At 38.7% G+C, this 9,132-nt stretch overlaps 1 protein-coding gene across 1 annotated transcript in view; it reads right to left on the reverse strand.

Annotated features, from left to right (window-relative positions):
- Positions 1–8,657, reverse strand: part of trim2.S (tripartite motif containing 2 S homeolog) — a 50,705-nt gene extending 42,048 nt beyond the window's left edge. Inside the window, exon 1 of the mRNA XM_041575227.1 lies at positions 8,382–8,657. The gene's annotated coding sequence lies outside the window, so the exon portion shown is untranslated. The remainder of the gene's footprint in view (positions 1–8,381) is intronic.
- Between the last annotated feature and the right edge of the window lie 475 nt (positions 8,658–9,132).

Consider the following 9,132-nt stretch of genomic DNA (forward strand, 5'->3'; position numbering starts at 1 on the left):
CATTATAATTTAAAGAGGCAAAGTCCATTTCTCGCTGTGATTAATGTTGCCTTACAAAGCATGTTAGGTTTAAGATTATAGATTGTTTTTTTTTTAAATAGTTTTTAGTTAAAATATTGCTTTAATAAAATGCCAGCTTCAAAAACAATTTACACTGTAGAAAGGCTGAACTGACCCCATATTGAAATAACATTGCAGTGTGAAGCAAGGATTTTCCTATACAGACCCATTAGTATAGTAACAACTGGTGCCATTTTACTCTGTAGTATAACAACTAATCACTCTGGAGTATAACAACTAATCAGACCCAATTGGTTGCTCTGTGTGTTTCAACTAGTATTTCCTTATAGTCTATGTACACATTTCACATATACATTTTGATCCTAAATTAGATAAAATTTAATGCGTATCAAAGAGATTGCAAGTTTGATGTTACTATTTATGTTCTTATAATCTGTTTGTCTTTTGCTTCCAAATGTAAGTCCCATTATATTGCTAATAATACTCCAGAAACACCTGAGATGATTGTAGACCACTGTTGCCATGTGACTTTATTTATCATCACCTTTAATAAAGGAACTGCTCTGTTAATTATTGAACCTTTTAAAAGGAGAGTTTTATAACCCTACATGCAATGTTACTGCTGAACAACAAGACATTATTTAACTCTACAGGATTCATCTTCATTACCAATTAGTTCCTCAATCATCCCTTTATAAAACTAGAAACCTATAAAACTGAAGAGGTTGTATGACTGATAGGTACTCACTACAGCTGCACAATGCCTTGTTTGCTATACATGATTCCAGTGCAGGGATATTTTGGGACTCTTAGATTGTTGTACATCTGTCACTTCTGGGGTGGCAGTGATTTAAATATATAGTGTGTGTACTGTAGAGTACTATGGCAAATGTACATCCTGCTAATTTAGGGCTTGCATATTTTTCTACACCTTTCTTATGGCCTCCCTGCAATATTAGCAGCTGAATGTTCTATCTGGTCTTTAATAACTGATCCACAAAAGCTAACAAATTGACTGAGGCTTCAGTTTTATTAGCACTTTTTTTTGTATAACTTTTTTCTATTTAGGCCCCCAATGTATTTTCTTTCTAGCTTCTACAGAACTGTCTTTGTGCTCCTAGGATAATTTAGCCATAGCAACCAAATGCAGTTTAAATTCCAAACTTGCTATTGACTAGTCCAGTTTAGAATTCATAAAATAATTTATGTAATTAGTGTTGTGTGTTACTGTTTATATAGTATGTTTGCCACTTTTCACACTGTCTGAATTCATCCAAGTGATTTCAATGGGTTAAAGTCTTTCTAGAGTGATGTAAAATAATGATGTCTTTTAGCCGTTAGTCTGGCATAACAAAAAGCTTAACTATAAATATACCCCTATTATTGAAGCTCCGTCTGCTCCTATATTTATCGTCCCTGGATGACACTAACAAGAATACCAGTTCTGCAGAGTCTGACATGAATAACTCCCTCAGCATGGTACTAGAATTAATTATATCATTATTGTGGTAATACTCTTTCCAGAATAGTGACGTTTCTGAATAACCTGAATATTTACAGCATGCCACAAAACCTGGAAATGCTTGAATAAAATTCTAAGCCAAGAATAAAAAAAAGTAACCTTTGACAGTGTTGTGAATCCTCAATCGGTACTTTAGTAAATCTCTGTATTATATATATTTTCCACAGACGGTTCCTATAGTATCAGTGGGGATAATAGCCTCTGGGAACGGACTGTAGCTGTGGGATAGCAGGTACATTATAGTAGAGAAATATGGTGCCCGTAGTAGCAGTGGATTAATCATTTCTGGGAAGGAACTGTGGCTGTGGTATAGCAGGTATAGTAGGGAGAGGTGATGCCTATAGTAACAGTGGGATAATAGTCTCTGGGAAGGGAGTGTGACTGTGGGATAGCAGGTATAGTAGGGAGAGATGGTGCCTATAGTAACAGTGGGATAATAGTCTCTGGGAAGGGAGTGTGACTGTGGGATAGCAGGTATAGTAGGGAGAGATGGTGCCTATAGTAACAGTGGGATAATAGTCTCTGGGAAGGGACTGTGACTGTGGGATAGCAGGTATAGTAGGGAGAGATAGTGCCTATAGTAACAGTGGGATAATAGTCTCTGGGAAGGGAGTGTGACTGTGGGATAGCAGGTATAGTAGGGAGAGATGGTGCCTATAGTAACAGTGGGATAATAGTCTCTGGGAAGGGACTGTGACTGTGGAATAGCAGGTATAGTAGGGAGAGATAGTGCCATGCTGAAACCTATGGTGCCTATAAAATCAAACGGCATACTCCATAGTCTATGGAAAGAGAATGTGGCTGTAGAATAGCAGAGAGGGTGAGATGGTGCCTATAGTAACAGTGGGATAATAGTCTCTGGGAAGGGAGTGTAGCTGTGGGATAGCAGGTATAGTAGGGAGAGATGGTGCCTATAGTAACAGTGGATAATAGTCTCTGGGAAGGGAGTGTGACTGTGGGATAGCAGGTATAGTAGGGAGAGATGGTGCCTATAGTAACAGTGGGATAATAGTCTCTGGGAAGGGAGTGTGACTGTGGGATAGCAGGTATAGTAGGGAGAGATGGTGCCTATAGTAACAGTAGATAATAGTCTCTGGGAAGGGAGTGTGACTGTGGGATAGCAGGTATAGTAGGGAGAGATGGTGCCTATAGTAACAGTGGATAATAGTCTCTGGGAAGGGAGTGTGACTGTGGGATAGCAGGTATAGTAGGGAGAGATGGTGCCTATAGTAACAGTGGGATAATAGTCTCTGGGAAGGGAGTGTGACTGTGGGATAGCAGGTATAGTAGGGAGAGATGGTGCATATAGTACCTGGGGATAATAGGGTAAAATGGTCTCTGGAAGTTGCAGTGGGAATGACAGAGACAACTGATGTGGCAAAGTAAGTATAGTAGGGTAAGATAGTACTTTTTGTAGCAATAAGGATAATAGCCTTTTGGAGGGAATTAAGGCGTGTAGTAGCAGGTATATTGAGATGAGATGGTGCCTATAGCAACCAATGGTAATGATAGCTGTGGGTACATGTCGGCAGATACAGCCTAGGTTACTAGCAAACTATATTTCCATTAGCTCATGACCAGCAAACAAACTGTACTGTTTGCATCTTCCCAGCCACAAGTCAGTATTCCCATAGCAGTGTCTCTACCAAAAAATACTTATATTTTTAGCATTAGTTAAGATGATTTGTGAGACTATTGCTGCAAAGAATTTTATAATCCTCCCCGTTCAGTGGCATGTGCCAGCTCCCATTGTAGTTGCACATACGAAGACTATGATAGATAAACTCTCTTGTGATGGCTATGCATGATAAATTCTTTCACCCTTTTCCAGATCTATATCAAAAGTGTGGTGAACAGACCTACAAACCTAGCTGTCTTGATATAAAAGTAACATAGCACCATAGCACTTTGTATTCTGCCAGAACTATAAATGTTAACCTCTGTACTTTTTATAGGTGCTATTTTCAGATTGACATGATTTACAAGAAAGCTTGAATTCCTTATCAGTGTTGGATAGATCTATATAAGCAAATCATTTCCTTCATAGATAATATACGTAGTCAAGTGACTGTGGTAGCTGGCAAATGATACCTATACATGGAAATCTATTATAATTTAATTGGGTACAGAGGGCCCCCAATAACTCCTGGGTCACAAGGCAGTTGCAATATCTGCTTCCTCTGCAGCTATAAACCTGCCGCCCAAACTTTGCAGGCACACTTTCTGTTTTTCTGTGACATCAATGTTTCAGGCTACAATAATTGGTCTCATTCCCTGTGAGTTCTCATAACCATAAATTCAAAGTCAACACCTGGATGATGGACATTTTGAAAGCACTTTTCCCAGATTCTTGTTCTTTTAAGATGGCCATCTTTGATGCATTTGCTGCTGACTCTGCTACCCCATATCTAGTCAGCAACTTATTGGCCCTTGTAATTGGAAAAAAACTAAGGCTTGACCAACTAATATCTGCCTTTTTCATGTACAGAGGGGTTTATTTAATAAAAAAAAAAGTGCTCAAGAGCAGTAATACATATCAGTCAGTTATATTTCATGAGTTTAAAGTGGAATAGACCATTCAAATCAGATCTGGTTTCAGTGATTTCCAGTGGACAAGCCACCTTCCTCCATCCTCTGGCATGACTGTTTTGTTATCAGGAGTCTATTATGCAAGGACCAAGCTTAAGCTGGCCACAGACGCAAAGATCCGGTTGTACTAATCAATCGCACTTTCCCACCTCCCGACCTGCCACTAACCATTAAAATCAAAGTCTTACCATTCAGATCAAATAAAGTACAAAAGAACAGATCAGCCGATGTTCTGCCCCTGACAGCAATCGTATGATAGTTACGTCTGACAAAGCTAGTGACAGTCTCCCACTGAAAATCATACGATCGGCAATACATGCAGAGATATTATCGGCAGCCGACAGAAATTTTCTAACCTGTCTGATCGACCAAACGTCCGATCTCCGCCGGACGAAAAATGTCAGGACTCTCCACACACGGTCCGAAAATCGCACGAATCCTCAATTCGTACGATCGGATCTTTACGTCTGTGGCCAGCTTTAGAGTTGTGTCAGTCTTCCGTTTGCCCTTTTATCTCAAGAAATAATAAAAACTATAGTTTTTTCTTGATTAAAACAATAGGAAAAAAGAATGTTCGGCACAACCCCTGTTCACTCTTGCTGAAACCAGATATACTGCCCCTTTAAAAGACCAGACTTATTTAATACATAAGTGCAAAAAATATATTTATTTTTTTTACAAAAAATGCACTATTCGTTCCCAGAATTTTAGCATAATCATATCCACTGCAATAAGGTGTACATTTTATTCCTAGTAAATTTTGCATTGGTTAGTGAACTGTATGTAACTTGGTGTAATCAACTGCAAGCAATTTTTACATCACTCAATTAAGTGTCTGTAAGCAAAATGTCTAGTCATCTTTAATAAAAAAGATTTTAAAATAATGGTTTAGTTTGTGGTAGTTTCATTTGGCGTATATACAAATATGTATTTATATAGAAGGGAGAAATAGGCAGAAGGGGAAAAGAAGGGGGTTGGGTAGGTAAGGATGGGAAAGATAGGGAAAAGTGCAAAGGACAGTGCAGAAAAAAGTTAAAAGGCATACAAAGGGAAGAGCAGAAGAGACTATAAGGGAATAAAACTGTAGATATAGGAGAAAAGACAAGAATGAGCAAACAGGAGACAGCAGACAGTAGCTAAAGATTTGTTTAATGTGAAAGAAATTGGATTTTCTTTCCAAAATAAAACTGTATCAATTTATAAAAATGTAAGTTGCAGGGCTGTGTACACCCCACCCAGAATTGAAGGGCTTTATGCTGCCATTAGATACGTGTTCCATTTCAGGTGAAATACTTCCAACCCTCCCTGTGAGCTGGGGCAAGACAATTTAGTTCTTATTGTGCTTAAAGTGTTTTTTCCTTCTTTTATTATTTTGTAAAAAAAATAAATAATAACAATAGATAAATATTTGTGAATTTTTTTTTGAAAAATGTCATCTTGTTATTTGTTCCCTCTTTTAAAAAAGCAGTATAACTTAAAGTGGTACTAACTTCTAACATAGTTATAAATATAAAAGGTTCATTATTACGGAAGCAATATCCTTTCAAGTATCCCTTTGTACTGGCTGCTTGTCTGCTGTCTGGAAGCACATTACTGCTTAGTCATCATAGAGCACAGTGCATGTTCATGAGTGAAGACCACCAGCTGTATTCTAGTGCTGCAGCAATATGTCAAGGACAAATTCATAAAGACCGGAGAGAGGGCCTAATCTACTATGTATTTTTGTTTGTCCTATTATTTCCAGTCTGTGCCTTCCCACTTGCTAAAACACTACCATTCCATAACACTTAAAAATAAGGGGATGCTGGGAGTTGTAGTTGCAAACGCTATTCCTCTAATTTATAGAACATCAATCAGATATATAGTATAAATAAATCTAACATTCATTGAACGATACAGTATATAAATACAATCATGCAGGAAATGAGAACTAGCTAATGATATTGGTGCTTGCTTTCATGTAACAAATATTTGCTTTGCATTCTGCCCAGTGTAGCATGGAGCAGTGTGTGATAATATTTGTTAAACAATTTTTCTGCAATAAAACATTGTATGAAGGTACTCGGAATATAAGGGAGACACACTCAAGTTATTTCTGCAGTGATTGCACTAACATTGTTCTGCATGTTCACATATACTGTGTATGTATCCGCAGACAAAGCACAGGGTATATGAGCGTGTTTTCATGCATGAATATGTGCAGCTCACATATTTAATAAAGCTGAAAGGGGTTCAAGGTCCAACAAGCTTGTCAGTCTTACCATTTTCCTTTCAGAGTAAGCCTTAGTGGAGCACAAAAGGACATTTGTCCTGTGTTCTCAAAATAAACTAATTGTGTCGCAATTTTTGAAAAGATTTTCTGTAAAAACTGTATAAACTGACTAGCCAGCCTGCAGACTCCTCTAGCTGTTATTAAGGTGTAGCATCCCCTGACAACTAAAAATGGGATAGTTACATGTTTGACATCCACAAATTGTACAATTCCTCTCCACTCACACACACAGATAAGGGGGCATCCTTTTTTTGCTATGGCCCCCTCTTCACTAACTCATTGCTGCCATGTCTTTTGGCTGATGTTCTTTATTTCAGTATCCCAAAAAACATTAAAGCCTCCCACTACCAATAGGTTCAGAGCTGTCCATCTTCCAGATGTGAGGACCCAATGACACATATCCAGTTAAGGTGGCCATACACGGGCACATTAAAGCTGCCAATATCGTTCCTTTAGACCAATTCGGCAGCTTATCTGCCTGTGTGTGGGGGTTCCCGACGGGTCCTCCCGATCGATATCATGACAAAAATAGGGCAGATATCGATCGGTCAAGTTTGATTTTTTTTCCATGATCCAGGACCAAATCGGCTAGTTGATGCGGTCCTGTGACCCGTCTGTGACCATTCGTAGCATTGTAATCCAATTGGATTCACCCGATATCACCCAGCCGTTAGTGGGCATATCGGGTTTAGATCCACTCGTTTGGCAGATCTAATTGTGTACCAGTTCCAAAGCTCAGTATTCTGTGGTGCAACATCACAATGAATTCTGCACCCTGTTGCCTTGCACTCTGGAACATTGCTGGATATTGGGTTAAAAAATAGCCGCCCACCACAGACCAGTCCAGCCATATAATGTAAATGAAAGTTTTGCAGCTCTCTCGTTGCTGTTTTTTAGGGACAGATCCTTCGAATTTGACCAAAACTGGATCTCTAGGTGTTGTAATTCTATCCCTATAAAACATAATTTATGGTGCTTGGGGAATATTGGTATATTCATTCTGCAACAACCAATGTGCTAAATGCTCCCATCTCTAGAGTTCTCAAGCAATCTGGGGAACACAATAGACTTGTGTGAGCCACATCCAGCCTCCAGCCAAACAGAACTGATTTAGTGAAATGGCTTATCAATGTACAATGTGGAACATGTTTTTGTGGTGAGTCAATTTGCTCCTGTTAAGTAGTGCAGAACATTCGAAGCACATTGGGTAAGTGATAAACAACAACTACATAATAAAATTAATTGCTTTATAATGGGTAGCAGAGAGCGTCCATGCACACCCTACAGATAAATGATATATAATATATTGTAATATATATATATATATATATATATACAAGAACATGCCTAATTAACAGGTCTTTTGCAAACACTGTGCATATAATATTCTTTTTTAGTGTCTCACAAGAAATGTATAATCATACCATCAACAGAATGCAACTTAACCGCTTTAAATGCCAGTGGCAGCCCTACTGAATATTCAGTTCTCTGCAGCATCTCCAACATCAAGGCTATGTAAAAGACAAGGAACTTTAATCACTATGAAACCATGCAGTGTTCACATACATGGAACCAAGCTCATGCAATCACATACTGTATATATAAATGCATGGAACATAGCAATATTGTCAGCCCTAATAGGCAGCTTCTTCATATAAATTTAGTGAACATATTTTTTACACTTTAATGCTTTAAATTCCATACCAATGACAATAAAACAATAGCACAATTCACATGCCAGATCCCGATTTAAAACTGAGCTTCAAGACAAGACTTCATATTCTGCAGTATCCTCTCACAAGAAACCAGCACAGTAATCGACATAGGAAACAGCTGTGTGCCAGTGCATTACCTTCCATCCCTGGGAATGCTGTTGTGATTTATGGAATGAAAAAGGTTCCAGCTCTGCATTATCCTTGCAGCCAACAGAGAAAATAATTACCATTCTAATTCATGGGGAATAAAGCAGGTACTTACAGTAAAATGACTTAAATCCGATAGCTGCTGATGGCAGAGAGACTTGGTTTCTGCAGCTAATGAAAGACTGCAGTGACTGTGCGCTCGCTGTTCATTTGCTGTGCACCCAGCATCACATTTTCTCCCTCGACTGCATTTGACAGATTTGACCTCTTGTCTGTCTGAGGGGCTTCGTCTAAAGTGCCTGCTGCACGGTGATGGGCTACAGTTCCTTCTGGCTGAAATAAGTGCTTCAGAAGGGGAGCAAATAATAAAACTGGCTATTTATGAGAGCTCTGCAGCTGCTGGGCTTGTAAAAAGGCAGAATAATGAAAGAAGAGCAATAATGACATCACACTGCTTGCATTTTAGTGGCGTCCCTATGCCCCCTACAGCTGTTTCATTTTGATAAGTATTACCCTGTTTTGCATACATTGTCAAAGGCCATACAGCCTCACAGGGAATATAATTTAGTGAGAGAGACAGTAATGGTTTTAAGACAGGGTAGAATGGGAATTATTGGGGGACCCTGTTGGACAGAAATGCCCTTTCTAAAAAAATACTCTTTACATCTTATTAAACTGTTAGTAGATCCCTTTTGTATTCAAATCAGGGATCTGCTGACATGGCCCTACCAACATCCCACTTATACCCAAGAAGTAGAGTAGAACCATCAGGTGCACTGGCATAATGTATTCCAGCAATAACCAAGCACTGTACATGAATTTAAAAGTTAATATGGTTGTTATACCAATTTGCCCAATTTAGTACA

The sequence above is a fragment of the Xenopus laevis genome, chromosome 1S (genome assembly GCF_017654675.1).
Source record: "Xenopus laevis strain J_2021 chromosome 1S, Xenopus_laevis_v10.1, whole genome shotgun sequence".
Lineage (NCBI taxonomy): Eukaryota > Metazoa > Chordata > Amphibia > Anura > Pipidae > Xenopus > Xenopus laevis.